We start from the raw sequence: 21,413 nt of genomic DNA, 5'->3' as shown, positions 1-21,413 counted from the left end.
GTAGACAGGATTAGATAGATAGATATTTCAGCGTAGTAGGCAGGATTAGATAGATAGATATTTCAGCGTAGTAGGCAGGATTAGATAGATAGATCGATATTTTAGTGTAGTAGAAAGGATTAGATAGATAGATCGATATTTTAGTGTAGACAGCTATGAAAGGTGTTAAATGATAAATAGATAGATAGATAGATAGATAGATAGATAGATAGATAGATAGATAGATAGATAGATAGATAGATAGATAGATAGATATTTCAGAGTAGTAGGCAGGATTAGATAGATAGATCGATATTTTAGTGTAGTAGGAAGGATTAGATAGATAGATCGATATTTTAGTGTAGTAGGAAGGATTAGATAGATAGATCGATATTTTAGTGTAGACAGATATGAAAGGTTTTAAATGATAGATAGATAGATAGATAGATAGATAGATAGATAGATAGATAGATAGATAGATAGATAGATAGATAGATAGATAGATAGATAGATCAGTGTAGTAGGCAGGATTAGATAGACAGATAGATAGACAGAACGAGTCACACATGCATGCCAGAGGGTCACCTTCCAAGTTTGCCTAAAGTAAGTAGTATCACCCCCAGAACAAGAGGGGGCGCTGTCGCCAACAATTTGGTGTCCTTTTTGCCTCACAGCCTTACGAAACCATCCCTAAGGAAGTCCCGCCTCTTCCTGTCCACCCGGTATAAAAGGAGGACACTTCCAGAAGGGACCGAGATCAGAGTTTGCCGTCAAGTGACTGCTAAAGGGAAATTGTCCCTCACAAAGAGCACACTCAGGTGCATTCTCTTTGTTGTTTTCTTTATTTTTGGGGTTTTGCCTGGTTGGCACCACAAGCATTTGGCTTTTGCCCTCCCTCTTCATTCCCTCCGCTACAATAGATAGATAGACAGCTCGACGTGCCACCCGCGTGCAGAGGTCTGCAGATGTAAATGTGGCAGCAGCCGCACACAGATGGTGCTCCCGCTCCTGCCGGGCTGGCTCCATGTTGGGTGGGCCGGGTTAATCGCACTCTTTCTCCACAGCGCAGCACCTCAGGATAAGGAATATATTTTCTTCTTTTCTAAAAGCAGGTGTGACGCTGAGCAAGCATATGTTTTCGTTAGGGGTCATTATGTTTGCATCGTTCCCCCTTATGCACTTAAATGTTTTTGAAGTTCTGCTGACTTCAGCAATAATGAAACAAAAAAAAAGATGAGAAGGCAAATTGAAGGTTTAAGTTTTTTTTTTTTTTATTTTATTTGGCTGCTCACAAAGTGTTTAAGGAAGAGAAAACACATCCTTAAAAGCCGAGTCAACCAAGAATGACAGGTTGATGCAGGATTTATTAGAGTTTTATTCAAAAGTTATTTAATAATGGTGTCATAGCAGCACAATAATAAACATCCAGACCTCAAAGTCAGCATCTTAAAGAGAGAGAGAGAGAAAAAAACAAGAACAATTCCTGGGAGAGCGCGAATCAGGCTGCTGATCAATAGCGGTGCCCTTTATTAAAATGTAGCAGCGGGCTGGTGGAGGCAATAATGGAGCGCAGACGTTTCCTCCTACACTAAGGGGAGGCATTCAGGGAGTCGGCGGTTTTGCATCGCCTTTTACTGGGCAAAAGGGCTCAGAAATGTGAAGGGGCAGCATAAATACTGGACTCCCCTTGGGAGGTCAGCGAGCATTTGAGCGGATTCCCTATTATTTTCAAATCCTGTCAGGCACCCCACCATAAGCATGTACATACTGTATGCAGCATATATTATGTAAGCTTCTTTATTTGCCTTTTGTACAAATGCACATAGCAAATCTAACTCAATCTGTCCAGTACCAGTCACCCGTATACTGTACAATATATGACAAAACAACTGCCAGACAACACAAATACAATGGAGAACGCTTACGTGACTAGGTAGTATGTTGATGGATGAATGTGTGTGTTCATGTGCAGTTTACTTATTCTAACAATGGCACATATTATTAAGAAGATGAAATGCAGAGAAAGTAAAAACTGTTCTTGATATGAGAGGTGCCTATGAGGGCGTGAAGTAACAAAAAAGAGGGCACGAATGTTGCCATATGTGGCGTAATTTCGCTATTAGTAGGGAAATTTTAAACTTGTAGCGGTGTATCGGCAGCAAAAAATATAGGAATAAATTTTATTAGGATTTAAAAAAAATGTTAGGGGGCCGAGATTAAAACTGTTATGAAAACTCGGGTCGCAATTACTTAAAAGGTTGAGAAGCGCTGGCATACACTATATTGAGTTCAGGTGTACCAGTCACTTCCATGGCCACATGTGTATAAACTCGAGCCCCTCGGCAGGCAGACGCCTTCTACAAACATTTGTGAAAGAATGGGCCGCTCTCAGGAGCTCAGTGAATTCAACTGTGGTACCGTGGCAGGATGCCACCTGTGCCATTCGTGAAATTCCATCGCTACTAAATATCCCCCGGTCAGCTCTTAGTGGTATTAGAACAAAGTGGAAGGCAATTGGGAACAACAGCAACGCAGCCACGAAGTGATAGGCCACGTCAAATCACAGAGTGGGAAAAGCACATGCTGAGGTGGGCAGGAGTCGCCAACTTTCTGCAGAGTCAATAGCTACAGACCACCAAAAGCTGAAGAACAGTGCAGCGTAGAGAAAGAGCTTCATGGAATGAACAGGTCTCCATGGTCGAGCAGCTGCAGCCAAGCTTGACATCACCAAGTGCAATGCAAACCATCAGATGCAGTGGTGTAAAGCCCACCGCCCGCCATTGGACTCGAGAGCAGTGCAGATGTGTCCTCTGGAGTGACGAATCACGCAATCCGATGGACAAATCCGACCAGGAGAACGGGACTCGCCTGACTGCATTGTGCCAAGTGTAAAGTCTGGTGTGGGGTTGTTTCTCAGGGGTTGAGCTTGGCCCCTTAGTTCCAGTTAAAGGAACTCTTAATGCTTCAGCATACAAAGCCATTTTGGATAATTTCATACTCCCAACTTTGTGTGAACAGTTTGGTGGATGGCAACATGACTGGGCACACGCACCAGTGCGCAAAGCAAGGTCTATAAAAGAAATGGAGAAGCGAGTTTGGTGTGGTTGCACAGAGCCCTGACCTCAACCTGACAGAACACCATCGGGATGAATTGGAGTGAAGACTGCGAGCAAGCCGGGCCTTCTTGTCCAACATCAGGGACCTCACCTCATAAATGCTTTCCTGGTCACAAATTTCCATCAACACACTCCTACACCTTGTGGAAAGCCTTCCCAGAAGAGCTGAAGCTGTTAGAACTACAAAGGGTGGGCCACATCCATATTAAAGCCCATGAGATGTCATTATAGCTCATGAGTGTGTAAAGGCAGGCGTCCAGATACTTTTGGCAATATGGTGTATTTACGGCCTGACCAAGGCCCTTCATGCCTGGGTACTCAGTTTTTTGCTGGACAGACACGTCTAAGAAGAGTCATGGTGGTTCCAAACTTCTTCCATGTCAAAATTCTTGAGGCTTTGGGAACAGTGAAAGCTTTACAATTGGTTTGATTCCCTTGCCCTGACCACAATTTGATCCCAGAGGTCTACAGAGAGATCCTGACATGCAGTGTGACTTGTGGGTCCTTCTAAACACAAGTCCAAGAGTCCAGTCGATTCACTTAGCCACAAGAGTCCTAGACACATCTCAAGAAGAATTAAAGCAAACCTGAGGCACTTGAGTACAATCTGGAGTACCACGACAAAGGTGGTAAAAAATAAAGTAGAAATAAAACTAATGCACGGACCAGAATGCAACATTACAGATCATCATTTAGCAGTCAATGGAAATACGCCTCTGTATGTCAGTTATGTTAACTAGGAAAAGGTGACAGTGAGGATGGGTAATTCTTTTGGAAGCTACGTACTAAGGTACTATGGTGTGTGCCTGGAAAACTCAATGACATCATCGGGGATTCATGTGAAGGGTGGACACGCAAAGTCATCCAGGGTGAACAACTCATCAGGGCCTTCCAAGTGAGAATAGAAGTAAGGTAAGGCCGTCTACTCTCACTGCTTCTGCTCATGATTGACTTTATTACAAAATCATCAACATGGATTAGAATACGGTGGACTCCACAGAGGCAGCTTAATGTTCTTGACTTTGCTGACAAAACCTGGCACTCCCATACAGTCATATGAAAAAGTCGGGAACCCCTCTTAATTCTTTGGATTTTTGTATCTCAGTGGCTGAGCTTTCAAAGTAGCAACTTCCTTTGAATATCTGACATGCCTTATGGACACAGTAGGATTTCAGCAGTGACATTAAGTTTATTGGATTAACAGAAAATATGCAATATGCATCATAACAAAATTAGACTGGTGCATAAATGTGGGCACCCCAACAGAGATATGACATCAATACTTAGTTGAGCCTCCTTTTCAAATTTAACAGCCTCTAGATGCTGTCCTCCTATAGCCTCTGATGAGTGTCTGATTCTGGATGGAGGTATTGTTGACCATTCTTCATACCAAATCTCTGCAGTTCAGTTCAATTTGATGGACAGCCTCCTTCAAATCATCCCATAGATGTTTGATGATATTCAAGTCAGGGGACTGTGACGGCCATTCCAGAACATTTTACTTTTCCCTCTGCATGAATACCTTTGTAGATTTCCAACTGTGTTTTGGGTCATTGTCTTGTTGGAATATCCAACCCCTGCGTAACTTCAACTTTGTGACTGATGCTTGAACATTATCCTGAAGAATTTGTTGCTATTGGGTTGAATTCCTCTAACCTTCGACTTTAACAAGGGCCCCAGTCCCTGAACTGGCCACACAGCCCCACAGCATGATGGAACCTCCACCAAATTTGACAGTAGGTAGCAGGTGTTTCTCTTGAAATGTGGTGTTCTTCTTCTGCCATGCAAAGCGCTTTTTATTCTGACCCAATAACTCCATTTTTGTCTCATCAGTCCAAAGCACTTTGTTCCAAAATGAATCTGGCTTGTCTAAATGAGCATTGACATACAACAAGCGATTCTGTTTGTGGTGTGAGTGCACAAAGGGCTTCTTTCTCATCACCCTGCCATACAGATGATCTTTGTGCAAATTGCGCTGAATTGTAGAACAATGTACAGATACACCATCTGCAGAAAGATGTTCTTGCAGGTCTTTGGAGGTGATCTGTGGGTTGTCTGTCACCATTCTCACAATCCTGCCCATATGCCGCTCCTGGATTTTTCTTGGCCTGCCAGACCTGTGCAACTGTGCCTGTGGCCTTCCATCTCCTGATTCCATTCCTTACAGTTGAAACTGACAGTTTAGACCTCTGAGATGGCTTTTTGTAGCCTTCCCCTAAACCAGGAGACTCAACAATCTTTGTTTGCAGATCTTTGGAGAGTTGCTTTGAGGATCCCATGCTGTCACTCTTCAGAGGAGAGTCAAAGGGAAGGAAGCACAACTTGGAATTGACCACCTTAAATACCTTTATATCTCATGATGGACACACCTGTCTATGAAGTTCAAGGCTTAACAAGCTCATCAACCAATCAGCATTGAGCAGTGACAGGCATTCAAATCAGCACAATGACAAGGGGACACACATTTCTGCACAGCCAGTTTTTCACATTTGATTTCGTTTCATACAACTAAATACTGCGTCACTAAAAATCTTTGTTCAGAAAACACCGCAGTACTCCGATGTTCCTAGGAAATGAAAGACATGCCACTGTTATCATTTTTTGTTGAAAGGAGAGTCAATTATTATGCAGGCTGAGAGGGGGTCCCAAACTCTTTCATATGACTGCAACACACGCATCAGTTTATGCAAGATAATATCAATACATTGGCAGCCACCACTACCCAAGTTGGCTTTTTCATTAACAAAAGAAAGATGAAAGTCAAATAAGCCAACACGTCCATCACCAAATCTATTCAAATGACAGGTGAACCATTAGATGAGGTGGAAGCCTTCACCTACATGGGCAGTGTCATCACCAAGAAGGGAGCCACAGATACCGATGTTAAGGCCACAGTCGGCAAGGCTAGGGCAGCAGAAAAACATCTGGAGGTGGAGCTGATGCAGAAATCAAGGCCGGGATATTCAATATCAACATTAAGTCAGTCAGTCCTATTTTATAAAGCGGAGACCTGGAGGATGACAATCACGAAGGACGTTCAAAAAGTTTCCGCACTTCTATACTTTCATTGGAAACGGTGAAGGCGGGAGGGAGGAGCAGTGATTGGTCGTGTCTGAGAGGGTCATGTGACCAGTTCTGTCTGGCAAGTCGGCTGCCCTTGCAGTTTAGTACAAGACTTGTCACCCTGTGGTGAAGAAAACACCAAAGAGAGTTCTGTCATACGCTTTTTGTGGGCAGAAGGTGTGCCGGGAGCTCAAATTCATCTCCGCCTGGGTGCTCAGTATGGGGATAAAGTTCTCTCTCGTCGTGTCGTCTGTGAGCAGATTGAACTGTTTTGAAAATGGCCGTACTAGTGTGACAGATGCAGAGAGCTCTCCAGACAGCCAGCTACAGCCATGTGATGATGATGATGATGATGATGATGATATGAAAGCCGCAGTGCATCAACCAAAACCATTTTTTGCGGATGGCATTAAAAAGTTGGTACAACACTGGGCAATTTGCATCGTAAAGGAAGGTGACTGTGTAGAAAAGTGATGTCATTTGTTTTTGAAATTCTTAATAGAGTTAAAAAAAAAAAAAAGTGTGGAAACTTTTTGAACGTCCCTCGTACAACCAGTACAAAAGTTAACGAAGGACCCTCCAGATACGCAGGACCAGCACCATCAGCAACAATGATCTTTGGCAGAGAATAAACCCAATGCCTGCAAAAGCTGTGAGATTTTAAAGAAGAAATGGGAATGGAATGGAATAAAAAAAAAGAAAGTCCTCGGAAAGCCGCCCACCAATACCACCAGACAGTCCCTGACATGGGATAACCAAGGCCAAAGGAAGAGAGGAGGGCCAGGAAACACGGGGCGTTAGGAGACCTGGAGGAAGACACCATGAAGATGGGCCTCACTTGGAGCCAACTGGAAAGAAAGGTACAGGGCAGAGATACTTGGAGGACACTTGTCGGCAGTCGATGTCCCAGGAGGGATATACTGTAAGGCACAAATCAATGGTGTAAGTAAAACTAATGTGCCCAAATTGCAGAATACGATACAATAATTCCACCCAGGGGGGTAAACGTTAACATTATACAAAGTTATTGTCTGTTATACCTGCATTGTTATCACTCTTTATTGATTTTTATCAGTATGCTGCTGCTGCTGGAGTATGTGAATTTCCCCTTGGGATTAATAAAGTATCTACAGTGCATCCGGAAAGTATTCACAGCGCTTCATCACTTTTTCCACATTTTGTTATGTTACAGCCTTATTCCAAAATGGATTCAATTCATTTTTTTCCTCAGAATTCTACACACAACACCCCATAATGACAACGTGAAAAAAGTTTACTTGAGGTTTTTGCAAATTTATTAAAAATAAAAAAATTGAGAAAGCACACGTACATAAGTATTCACAGCCTTTGCCATGAAGCTCAAAATTGAGCTCAGGTGCATCCTGTTTCCCCTGATCATCCTTGAGATGTTTCTGCAGCTTCATTGGAGTCCACTTGTGGTGAATTCAGTTGACTGGACCTGATTTGGAAAGGCACACACCTGTCTATAGAAGGTCCCACAGTTGACAGTTCATGTCAGAGCACAAACCAAGCATGAAGTCAAAGGAATTGTCTGTAGACCTCCGAGACAGGATTGTCTCGAGGCACAAATCTGGGGAAGGTTACAGAAACATTTCTGTTGCTTTGAAGGTCCCAATGAGCACAGTGGCCTCCATCATCCGTAAGTGGAAGAAGTTCGAAACCACCAGGACTCTTCCTAGAGCTGGCCGGCCATCTAAACTGAGCGATCGGGGGAGAAGGGCCTTAGTCAGGGAGGTGACCAAGAACACGATGGTCACTCTGTCAGAGCTCCAGAGGTCCTTTGTGGAGAGAGGAGAACCTTCCAGAAGGACAACCATCTCTGCAGCAATCCACCAATCAGGCCTGTATGGTAGAGTGGTCAGACGGAAGCCACTCCTTAGTAAAAGTCACATGGCAGCCCGCCTGGAGTTTGCCAAAAGGCACCTGAAGGACTTTCAGACCATGAGAAAGTAAATTCTCTGGTCTGATGAGACAAAGATTGAACTCTTTGGTGTGAATGCCAGGCGTCACGTTTGGAGGAAACCTGGCACCGCTCATCACCAGGCCAATACCATCCCTACAGTGAAGCATGGTGGTGGCAGCATCATGCTGTGGGGAACTGGGAGACTAGTCAGGATAAAGGGAAAGATGACTGCAGCAATGTACAGAGACATCCTGGATGAAAACCTGCTCCAGAGTGCTCTTGACCTCAGACCGGGGCGACGGTTCATCTTTCAGCAGGACAACGACCCTAAGCACACAGCCAAGATATCAAAGGAGTGGCTTCAGGACAACTCTGTGAATGTCCTTGAGTGGCCCAGCCAGAGCCCAGACTTGAATCCGATTGAACATCTCTGGAGAGATCTTAAAATGGCTGTGCACCGACGCTTCCCATCCAACCTGATGGAGCTTGAGAGGTGCTGCAAAGAGGAATGGGCCAAACTGGCCAAGGATAGGTGTGCCAAGCTTGTGGCATCATATTCAACAAGACTTGAGGCTGGAATTGCTGCCAAAGGTGCATCGACAAAGTGTTGAGCAAAGGCTGTGAATACTTATGGACATGGGATTTCTCAGTTGTTTTATTTTTAATAAATTTGCAAAAACCTCAAGTAAACTTTTTTCACGTTGTCATTATGGGGTGTTGTGTGTAGAATTCTGAGGAAAAAAATGAATTGAATCCATTTTGGAATAAGGCTGTAACATAACAAAATGTGCAAAAAGTGATGCGCTGGGAATACTTTCTGGATGCACTGTAACTATCTCTATCAATACTGAGATTCATAGCAGCCAAAGGTGGTCCTATGAATGGACACAATTAATAAAAAGGGGCAAATGGGGACTGACGGAAGTTGGGTGGAATAGTCGTCAGGATACGGTCAGTCAAGCACTTGAGCCAGAACTTTAACCCACTTCAGTTCTACTCATGTCAGTGAAAAACACAAAGGAGCTGTGAGACCAGGAGCACAAACACAGACTTTGCCTGGTCTGCCGTTGTCTCTCCGTGATGAGGGGCTCAGTTTGAAGGGGCGACGCCCACCGTGCTGCCGGGTTATCAGCTAAATGCAGTTTCATTTGAGGAGGGTGGCAGCAACCCGTTTGTTTTCTTCAGTCCAAGGCTGCGGTTTTATCCATTTATCTACCTAAAGCCGTACACAATAGCCACACATTTCTTACAGAAATTCCCCTCTGATTACCCTCTTCCTGGAGCTGATTGTTTCAGGACGTTGGGGGCGGATTCTGAGTTCACCAATTTCATTTTTCTGGCTGCTATAAATAAAACAGCCTTTCTGAAGGCGTAGCTCAGACTGGAGCCTGTGGAAAAGCAGGTGGAGACGGCAGCCACTTCAAGTGGACACAAGCTTGAGGGGATTTCTATCTTCTATGCTTCACAGTGCTGCTGAAAGCGACTCAGTTGCAGGCTTTTTCTCGCCTGTGTGACACCTACATGATCTTTTTACAGAACGAGAACATTTATTTACAGAGCCTTCAGAAAATACGCAGACTCTTCACTTTTTTTCACATTTTGTTACATTGTAAGCCTTCACTGAAAATCGTTCTCTCATTCATCAGACGGCACCCAATACCCCAGAATGGTGAAGCCAAAGCAAGATTTTAGAAATTTTTGCAAATGTATTAAAAAATAATAAAGTGAAACATCAAATTGACACAAGTATTCAGACTCTTTGTTTTGGCTCAGGGGCATCCAATTCCATTGATCATACCTGAGATGTTTCTGCACCACGGTTGGAGTCCACCTCTGGTCAATTCAATTGATTGGACCAATTAGGAAAAGCACACATCTAATTACAGTCGTGGCCAAAGGTTCCAAGAATGACCCAAGTGTTGGTTTTCACCAAGTTTGCTGCTTTGGTGTTTTTAGATCTTTCTGTCAGATGTTTCTCTGGTGTACTGAAGTAGAATTACAAGAAGTTCAGAAGTTTCAAAGGCTATGATTGACAATGACATGAAGTTTATGCACAGAGTCCATATTTGCAGTGTTGACCCTTCTTTCTTTGTCAAGACCTCTGCAATTCATCCTGGCATGGTTGGCAATCAACTTCTGGGTCCAATCCTGACTGATGTTAGCCCATTCTTGCAGAATTAGGTGGGTTTTTGTTTGTCCACCCACCTCTTGAGGATTCACCACAAGTTCTCAATGGGATTAAAGGTCTGGCGAGTTTCCTGGCCATGGACCCCAAAAAATTTCAATATTTTGTTCCCAGAGCCACTTAGTTCTCACTTTTGCCTTATGGCCCAGTACACCATCATGTTGGTCACCAAACTCTTCTTGGACGGTTGGGAGAAGTTGATCTCGGAGGAGGTGTTGGTCCCATTCCTGTGCATTTCCTAGCAGTTCAGAAGTTTCAAAGGCTTTGATTGATAATGACATGAAGTTTATGCACAGAGTCCATATTTGAAGTGTTGGCCCTTCTTTCTTTGTCAAGATCTCTGCAGTTCATCCTGGCAGGCTGGCAATCAACTTCTGGGTCCAATCCTGACTGATGTTAGCCCATTCTTGCAGAATTAGGTGGGTTTTTGTTTGTCCTCCCACCTCTTGAGGATTCACCACAAGTTCTCAATGGGATTAAAGGTCTAGCGAGTTTCCTGGCCATGGACCCCAAAATTTCGATGTTTTGTACTCCATCATGCATTGTTGGTCACCAAACTCTTCTTGGATGGTTGGGAGAAGTTGCTCTCGGAGGAGGTTTTGGTCCCATTCCTGTGCATTTCCTATCAATTGAAATTAAGTCCTGAGACACAAGGATTTCCAATTTGAGGTTCTATTCTGATAAAGGTCATCATTCATCACGTTCTATCATGATGCCGTTTCGTTTCCCATATAAGGTGCAGCTGTGTTGGGTTTCTCTTTCGGCGACCTTCGTGGAGATCTTTCCCAGAATTCTCTGGGGTGTGCTCATTTGTGACGTCGATTTTGTGATGATACAGAGATAACCTCAGGCACGTTTGGGGTATGCAAGCTTGATGGATAAACTTTATTTTGCTGCATCTTTATTCAGTGCTTCCTAGCTTATCGAATCCCCGCGATTGTGTTTGACTTCATATTTTTCGACTGCGTTCTGGTCTTGATGAAGATCGAGCAAGTTTAATCAGTTTTGGGCTGCTGGGAGTTGGTGCCTATCTCAGGAGCATTGGGATCAAGGTAAATGGGACACCTGTCGACAGAATACCCCAACTCGGGTCCTGGAGGGCCGCAGTGCCTGCAGGTTTTCATTCTAACCCTTTTCTTAATTGGTGACCAGTTTTCGCTGCTAATTAATTCCTTATCCTTTCATTTTAATTGACTTGTTTTTTAATATTTGTTCCCCTGAATTTCTTCCTCATTCCTCTGATTTGCTTCATTTCTTTCCTTAAATGGCACCCAAACAGAAATGAAATGTGAAGTGAGGAAGCCAACAGAAGACCAACTAAGTCAAGGCCTCAAACTCCAACCAGTTGCTCAATTAGGCGCCAAGTCTTGTTGTTAATTAAACCCGTTCTTTAATTCCATGGCTTGTTGCTGCTCTCATTGTCCATTAGTAGAAAGGTCCAAAATTGTGGATTTTCGCTTTTCTAAGAGCACCGTTAAAATGTTTTGTGGACCTGAGCAGATCAACATACCTGAGACCTTCATCTTTCTTTATTTCCAGATATTGTATGATGGACGCAGTTTGCTGGTCCTGTTTTGGCTCATTTTTGCATCTCGTTATTCTTTGGCAGCTAATTAACTCTTTTAGGGCTAATTATTTTTTCTTTCTTTTGTCCCAGAGCTGAATATGTTTCCACAAGTTGCACACAAAGCAATGGTTTCACGCATAAATCAACATAAATTACTTATTTATGACAGATGTCACTCTGTTTTATGTTCCAGGAACCCCTACAGTAGGCATATTCACATACTTATTACATACGTGTAGTCTAGAGGCTGCTAATCCGTGGTGCCCACCAGCAGGCTGAGTCATTTGGTGAGATCCAGTTGCTAGCTTCTCTCCCACAGATCAATGTCTAGGTAGTCCTTCCAGGGCAAACGTTTCGTTGGGGCGTCAGCTACATGAGCGTGTCCAACACTATGATCAGCTGATGCTTTCATTTTTCGATTTCCAGATCATTTGCATCAAAATAAGAATTCGATAAGCGTCTGTGTAGTCCTCCTAGGTGAACGTTGCGGTAGGTGCGTCAGCAGCAGGACCAATTGCAGACCAATTAGCTGATGCAGGCACCTGACTTTCGTTTTTCGATTTCCTGATCGTTTGCATCAAAATCGGAGTTCGATAAGCGTCTGTGTAGTCCTCTCAGGTGAACATTGCCGTAAGTGCGTCACCTGCAGGACCAATTGGGGACCAATTAGCTAATGCAGACACCTGACTTTCGTTTTTCGATTTCCTGATCGTTTGCATCAAAATCAAAGTTCGATAAGCGTCTGTGTCAATTGGGGACCAATTAGCTAATGCAGACACCTGACTTTCGTTTTTCGATTTCCTGATCGTTTGCATCAAAATCGAAGTTCGATAAGCGTCTGTGTCAATTGGAGACCAATTAGTTAATGCAGACACCTGACTTTCGTTTTTCGATTTCCAGATCGTTTGCATCAAAATCGGAGTTCGATAAGCATCTGTGTAGTCCTCTCAGGTGAACATTGCTGTAGGTGCGTCAGCTGCAGGACCAATTCGTTGATGCAGGCACCTGACTTTCGTTTTTCGATTTCCAGATCGTTTGCATCAAAATCGAAGTTCAATAAGCGTCTGTGTAGTCCCCCAAGGCCAACGTTGCCGTAGGCAGTCAGCTGCAGGACCAATTGGGGACTAATTAGCTGATGAAGGTCCCTGACTTTCGTTTTTCAATTTCCAGATCGTTTGCATCAAAATCAAAGTTCGATAAGCGTCTGTGTAGTCCTCTCAGGTGAACGTTGCCGTAGGTGCGTCAGCTGCAGGACCAATTGGGGACCAATTAGTTGATGCAGGTACCTGACTTTTGTTTTTCAATTTCCTGATCATTTGCATCAAAATCGGAGTTCAATAAGTCAAGAGTACAATTCAGTGATAATACACAAAAAATAAAGACAGTGATAACGTGCACAGAGTATTTTGCTTTGTGCATTTGTTTCGTTCTCTCACCCGACATCGATGCCGTTCTAGCTGTTGCTTACTCTATGCTACTCACGCACACACAGGGTTTCAACGTGAAGTCAACAAGTCTAACAGTCCTCTGAGCAAAGAGGGTCTGCCTATAGTGAAATGGTGAGTTTGATCAACATTTACAGCTTTCTTTCACCCTCTGCCCCCGATATCCATTCTCAACCCCTTGTGTCGACAAAAGTCGACATTCGCCATAATAGAGTTAAGGAAACAGAAACGATTAAGGGGTTCGAGTCTTCAAAAGTAAGTCAAATAAAACTAGTTCCAAAGGAGTTACTTAGCAGCAAAAACAAGACTCTAATTAAGAGAAAGGTTAGAATGAAAACTTGTAGCCACTGTGGGCCCCCAAGGACTGCAGTTGGGGACAGGAGCGGACTGGGTGTCAAAACCGGCATCCTTCAGCAACTGAGGTGATGAGGTCGACCCACTCAGCCCATTACTCATTGTAATTTTCTTAAAATTTGTGATGAGTACGCGGCTCACCTATGATATGAACTCTATCTAAACTGTTTCCAAAATTAATCTGTACACTGCTGTTTAGACACAACTTAAAATTTGATGACATGCTTAGAAATAAAATTTAATATATATATTTATATAAATATAAAAGTCAATGTGTGTATGTGTGCGTGTTCCAGCATCACTTCTGAACGGCTGGAGTGATTCTCATGAAACTTGGTACACATGCTTCTCAATGGTTGACTAAAAATACTGTGGGGTGAAATCAACCCTAACTCACCCCCTTCTGGGTAGGGTGGGGGGTGATCTTGCGGTCTTGTATGCCATGTTATCATCCAGTTGACACTCGGAACGACCACCGGAGGGCGAACTGGAGGTGACTGCCAGCATTCTTTGTTTGAGCGCCACCACCGTGCCCGCCTGTTGATTTTCAAATTAAATAAAGTTGGCCGGTTCCGAGCGTCAACTGGATGATAACATACATACAAGACCGCCAGACAAGCACATTAGTGAGTCTTCATTGCTTGTTAATTTATTTTTAAAGTTGTGTTTTTTTAAATTATATTTTTCTCAAACAATAAAAAAAACACTTTATTTTCTTCCCTGGCAACACCAGGTATTTCAGCTAGTGAAAAAATAAATATGTAGTAACACGGCTTACACGGTATTAGAGTACATGTCCAATGTCAATGTCAATGTCATGTCCAAATGCCAGTACCCTAGTAGCTTACGCAGCTCACTGCTTTTAGCAGCCACATCATCAATAACACTGTTAGTGTCAAGTTTGGCTGGGATACTTTTCTCCACCGACATCAACATGAACGCGTCAAGATGTGTAGGTAGGTAGGTAGGTAGATAGATAGACTTTAGTATAGTAGGCAGGATCAGATAGATAGATAGATAGATAGATAGATAGATAGATAGATAGATAGATAGATAGATAGATAGATAGATAGATAGATAGATAGATAGATAGATAGATAGATAGATAGATAGATAGATAGATAGATAGATAGATAGATAGATAGACTTTAGTATAGTAGGCAGGATCAGATAGATAGATAGATAGACTTTAGTATAGTAGGCAGGATCAGATAGATAGATAGATAGATAGATAGATAGATAGATAGATAGATAGATAGATAGATAGATAGATAGATAGATAGATAGATAGATAGATAGATAGATAGATAGATAGATAGACTTTAGTATAGTAGGCAGGATCAGATAGATAGATAGATAGACTTTAGTATAGTAGGCAGGATCAGATAGATAGATAGATAGACTTTAGTATAGTAGGCAGGATCAGATAGATAGATAGATAGATAGATAGATAGATAGATAGATAGATAGATAGATAGATAGATAGATAGATAGATAGATAGATAGATAGATAGATAGATAGATAGATAGATAGATAGATAGATAGATACTTTATTAATCCCAAGGGGAAATTCACCTTGTAATGTCTATGCTAACCGAAATGTAGCGGTTATCAAAACAGAAATTGTCAAAAGACCAAATTTTTCGCTGCAACGTTGTGTACTGACAACTATAACAACTTGATGACGTAATACGGTATATTATATAGGACTATAGAAATCGCAGTACCGGACAGATAATGTTTAGTAGCTTAGAAAATTAATTTTAATGTCAAACAGTAACCAGTACATACAATTTATTTCATGAAACAGCCAGCTCATGACCAGACCAGCGTGCCCAAATGCCTGGTTGGGGACCACTGATGTACACAACATTCACTTATACTGGAAATGCTTCATGAAATCTGTCCGACAACTGTCTGGGATGTACAAGCACCAGGATTTTTTGTTTTTTAACATAGAAACAACTTCCGGAAGGAATAACACGGTTTTACAGGGCTACCCAGATCTCCATCGTGAGATTATCTGTCTGCCCAGGATCACAAATGAAATATGGAAAGACAAGACTCCTTCAGTATTCATTTATTTATTCAGCTGACGCCTTTGCCAAAGGTCACTTGCAATGGTAATGTGGGATGAAAAGGTCAAGCACAATTATGACAGCCCAATTAAACAATGCAAGCTGATGTAATGGGGGAAACATCAATATGTGCATACGCCCGCCCGGTAAAGGCCACTGGACGACTTGCTTGAGACTTGCATGGAGGCGAACCTGCGGGCGCTAGGAAGTGTGCTTTTCAAGATACCAATCGGTCGCTGCCCAGTCGCAGCAGTAATCCAACAAGCCTCCAGCCAGTTCTCAGCAAGGCCTGCAGACTCGTCGCCACCCCAGGCAGACACAACACACACGCAAAGAACGGGGGGGGGGGGGGTTGGGGGTTCCCAGTTCATACTGGATAACAACGTTCTGATGAAAATGGGTTAGGAGGGAAATATTCAGAAAACGTTCCTTTATGTTTGCCTTTGCTTTGAAGCTAACTAATGAAGGCATTCACTGTTCAAGGCACTATATAAAATAAAAAGTGACTGATTCAGACAACTGCGGTGGGCTGGCGCCCTGCTCAGAATTTGTTTCCTGCCTTGCACCCTGTGTTGGCTGGGATTGGCTCCAGCAGACCCCCGTGACCCTGTAGTTAGGATATAGCAGGATGGATAATGACTGACTTATTCAGACAATATTGAGACCTCTTCACTTTCTGCACCTCTTACTATGTTATACATTTCATTTAAAATGGACACATTTGCCATTTTTACCCATCAATCTACACTCAATATCCCATAATGACTAAGTGAAAGCATATATTTCAGAAAGGTCTGCAAATTGATTACAAATCACAAACTGAAATCCATCATTCCTAGAGGTATCCAGGCCCTCAACTACAGTACAGTACTTTGTAGCAGTCACCTTGGTGGCAAATCCAGCTTTGCGTTTTCTTGTATCAGTCTTTACAAGTCTTTGCAAACTTGGATTTAAGCAGTTTATCTCATTCTCCCTGGCAGAGTCTCCCAAGCTCCATTAGATTTGATAGAAAGCATCTGTGGACTGCAGGGACGTGCAGTCAGGGGAGGCAAGTGAGGCAAAGCCTCACCTGTCATCATGAAAAGTAAAAGACACTAATAATGATAAGCTAAAATAAACGTGTCCACTGGTCTGTGCTGTAAATTTGTTTTCTCTATGATTCCAATAATTGTGATCATTTTTATAGTCAAAATCGCTGGCTCTATGTATGTGTGGCTCATATCTGTAATGAATGTGCATGACATATTTAGTCTTACTGATCGGACACAAAACTGCAGGGAAAAGGCACAGGGTGAGGCAGGCAGTACCGTGCCAGTTCCTGAAGGGGGCGCATGTGAGCCAACAGGTGCCCGTCGCTGCTGTTCTTCTACGCCAGGGGTCCTCAATCACAGTCCTGGAGGGCCGCACTGGCTGCAGGTTTTTGCTCCAACCCAATTGCTTAATAAGAAGCCCTTATTGCTCAAGTGACACTCCTGCTTCACTTTAGTTGTCTCGCTCGTTATTGCTTAATTTAGTCTCAAACAGCTGTATTCTTGATTTTTAATTGCTCGTAATTAGCAACAACATGCAAATGACAAAAGACACCAGCATTTCTCACTTTAGCTTGTTACCATTTACACCTCTGTGTGTGTATTTATCACGCGCTATTTGGTTTAATTAAATACTTGGAAGGAAAGTGAAGAGAAAAAAGTGAAGGACTGAGAATCGCTCACCCATTTTAGCCTTCAAACTATTTGGATGATATTCTTAGAAAGGGAAAGAATATCGAGGATATGAGAATGACCTGACATAGCAGAGTTAAAGCAGTGACAAGCCATGAAATTAAATTATTGTCAACAATTGCTTTCTAATTAAGCAACTGGGTTAGAACAAAAACCTGCAGCCACTGCACCCCTCCAGGACTGTGACTGAGGACCCCTGTTCTACGCAGAGGCGCCAATAAGTTAGCGACATCAGAAAGTCAAGTGCACTGCAGCGCTCCGTTTATTTTTATTTTTTGTTCCAACTGACTGCTGAAATGGAAGATTAAGATTTTTAAAACTAAAGGAAAATAAGGAAATTGACGGAGATTTCATTTACAAATAAAGGTAAGACCATAAACGGTTTTTAATTTTATAAAAAATGGGATCAGGTTTGACCTGTGGTTCACTTCCCGGGTCCTCCCTGTGTGGAGTTTGCATGTTCTCCCCGTGTCTGCGTGGGTTTCCTCCCACAGTCCAAAGACATGCAGGTTAGGTGCATTGGCGATTCTAAATTGTCGCTAGTGAGTGCTTGGTGTGTGTGCCCGGCGGTGGGCTGGCGACCTGCCCGGGATTTGTTTCCTGCCTTGTGCCCTGTGCTGGCTGGGATTGGCTTCAGCAGACCCCCGTGACCCTGTAGTTAGGATATAGTGGGTTGGATAATGGATGGATGGATGAGATCAGACTTAGAACAAAACAATCCAATATTTAAGAACTTAATTTTGACTTTAAATAAAATATTCTTTTGTTTTTCTTGTTATCCTTTTGTTGAACAGTCTGCATTAATATTGATAATCAGAATTAAAAGCTTTTAATTTTTTTTGCACACCTCTCTATACTTTCATTTGTATTGAATGAGAATTACAACTGCAAGGGCTGCAGAGGAGCAAATGTGCTCTCTCCGCTCTTTCTCGCCGCTATAAACGTAACGTTCTTTCTTATCCAAACATGCACCTTACCTGTGTGTGTGTGTGTGTAAAGAATGCCGATGAGATATGAAACATAACCAGTTGTCCATGCGCCAATTGAATAGTGAATGAGCGAGTCTTTATGGTTCATATATTTGAAAATCTGACTCTGAAGGAGTCACCAGCCGTGAACCTCACCGCACATCACTGGTGGACTGCCAACTTCAGGTCTCTCTACGCACAGCGTTTAGGTCTGGGCCACTCTAGGACACTAGGAGACTTGTCCTAAAGCCACTCCAGCATTGTCTTGGCTGTGTGCTGGAAGGTGAACTGTTATCGGAGTCTGAGGTGGCGTGAATTCTGCGTCAGGTTTCGTTCAAGGACCTCTCTGTATTTGGCTGCATTTATTCTTCCTCCAATTCTGACCAGTTTTTCCTTCCCTACCACTGAGATATCGGGAGCGCCACACACCCCTTTACAGAAGACCTCATGACCTCCCAATCCGTCTACTGACTTCATAGGAAGAGTCACCAGAGTCACATGAATGTCACTGCCAAGGTCAGTAAACCTCTCAATGATGAGGTCGACACTCTCTCCGCAGACAGACACCCTGCTGATGGCCGTGCCCAAGAGGACATTAACGGCCTTGCTTCACAAGCCCAGACACTCTGACTCCTCACTCAGTCTCTCGAGCACCCCGATCAGAGCCTCCATTGACTCCGCGAAGATCACAGCATCGTCAGCAAAGTCAAGATCCGTGAATCTTTCTTCACCAACAGATGCCCCTCAGCTGCTAGACCCCATGACTTTGCCCAACACCCAGTCCATACAAGCATTGAACAGAGTAGGAGCAGAAACAGACCGCTGATGAACCCCAGAATCAACTGGGAAAAACCCAGAGGTCCTGTCTCCACTCTGCACAGCACTCACAGTACCAGTGTACAGGTCGGCCATGATATTCAGCAACTTCGAGGGGATCCCACGAACCTTCAGGATGTCCCACAGGGCATTTGGATCAACTGAGTCACAACATACATAGATTAGCACAGGACCCCTGTGCTCGTGGGTGCCCCATTCATCTGCCCAGCGTGCCCATGCATTAGGAAGGCCCTCAGTCTGAGGTGGTGTGCACTCTGGAGCAGGTTTTCTTCAAAGGTTCTCTTTGTATTGGGCTACATTCATCCCTCCCTCAATTCTGACCAGTCTCCCTATCCCTGCTTCATTTTAGGGCTGGTGTGAGGTGGCTGGCCTTCACCAGACATAGAGCTTGGAGTTCTGCCCAAAGAGTTTCATCAAAACAGAACCCTTTCCCTCATACTCTCAGTGTCCATATGCCTTCCATCTAACTACCCTACCATAAACTCCTGATTGATGGAGTGCTGACGCAAGGATTGTACTTCTGCCAGGTTCTCCTATCCTTGCAGAGAACTTTTGAAGATGTTGGAGTGACCATTGGGCTTTTGGGTCACCTTCCTGATCAAAGCCCTTCTCGCCCCGGTTACTCAATTTGGCCAAAAGGCCAAATCTAGAAAGAGTTCCGCGTGGTTCCAAACTTCTTCCATTTCCCAAGTCTTGAGGACACTGTGCTCCTGGGAATGCTTAAAGCTTTACAAATGGTTGTATCCCTTACCCTGACCTACACCTCAACCCCATTCAATTGCACAGGTCTACAGAGAGCTCCTTGGACTTCATGGTTTGGTTTTGTGTTGATATGTAATGTGAATGGTGGGACCTTCTACACACACAGGTCCACGTTCTAAATGACGTCACAGGTGGACTCCAGTCAAGTTCTAGAAACATCTCAAGGAGAATTAAAGCCAACAGGAGGCACTTGGGCGCACTTTGGAGGGACACAGCAAATGCTTCTGAGAAAGGGGAGATGTCAGGTTTGGAAATGTAAGAAATTTGCAAACCTTTCTGAAAACGTGTTTGCACTTTGTCATTATGGATTATTGAGTGTGTATGGATGGGCAAAAATGGCAAACTTATCCATTTAAAATAAATTCTATAGCACGATAAGGTGTGCGGAAAGTGAAGGGGACTGAAAGCCTTTCCATCAGTCATTGACTTCACACTGTTTCCATGCACATTTCATAATGGGATCAATACAAAGAGCCAAAGATCGCAAGAAGGTTTTACCAGGAGCCAAATAGTTTGACGGAATATGAAGATTTTACCAATGCTTGAGAAATGTGACTTAGACAAGACATTGACGTGGTAATGAATCACTTGGTAACGTTATTGATCATTACTATGTCCACTGAATCCAGCTCAAGGGCGTGGTGATCATGAATTCTATTTACATATTATAATTAATAACGGTTAGAAATTATAGAACTCAGCCTGCATTTAGTAAACATGTAAAAAATATAATTTCTGGATAAAGTACACTTTAAACCCTTGAAACATTTGATTGCTTTCAGCCATTTGAATTTCGTGTTTTGTTTCCTCATCTTTGATGCCATGTGGCCATATTTAATGTAGATAATAAATGATAAAGTAATGACTGTATTATATTATAGGATCAATAGGTTAATTTATAGCAACTTTTAAGTTACTCTGTAATTCTTTATTTTGCACATATTTCCTCTTCTTACTGTTATCATATTATTTCAGTAGCCTGCTACACTAGTGTCTGCTTTTATCCTCATAATTACACTAGTAGTAATTAAGGCTTGTATTCGGTAAGCCATTTAATTTTCCTTGTGGAATGGATAACACAATTATCATGATAGTACATATAAGAACAGAGACTTTGGTAGAATATTAATGCCATGCTTATCAACTGGAGTGATCATTTGAAACTCCCAGCTCAGTAATTGTCCAGGAGGAAGCCAGAAGTGTGAACTAATAAAGACGAGACAGAGACGGGTTCAGATTTCTTAAGGGATAGGGGTAATTTAATCAGTTTAAATTATGAAATGCAGAAGACAACAGCAGAAAATTCAAAGGAAATCAAAAAATATTATCTTTGCAGACGATCCAACTTAATGAAAGCACCAGTGCCTGCATGTGTGTCTGTGTATGCGTGTGTCCGTCCAGTTGCTGTGTCTC

This window comes from Erpetoichthys calabaricus, chromosome 18 (genome assembly GCF_900747795.2).
Source record: "Erpetoichthys calabaricus chromosome 18, fErpCal1.3, whole genome shotgun sequence".
In the NCBI taxonomy this organism is placed as follows: Eukaryota; Metazoa; Chordata; class Cladistia; order Polypteriformes; family Polypteridae; genus Erpetoichthys; species Erpetoichthys calabaricus.
The sequence above is the reverse complement of the archived record's forward strand: the minus strand, read 5'-3'. Positions refer to the sequence as shown.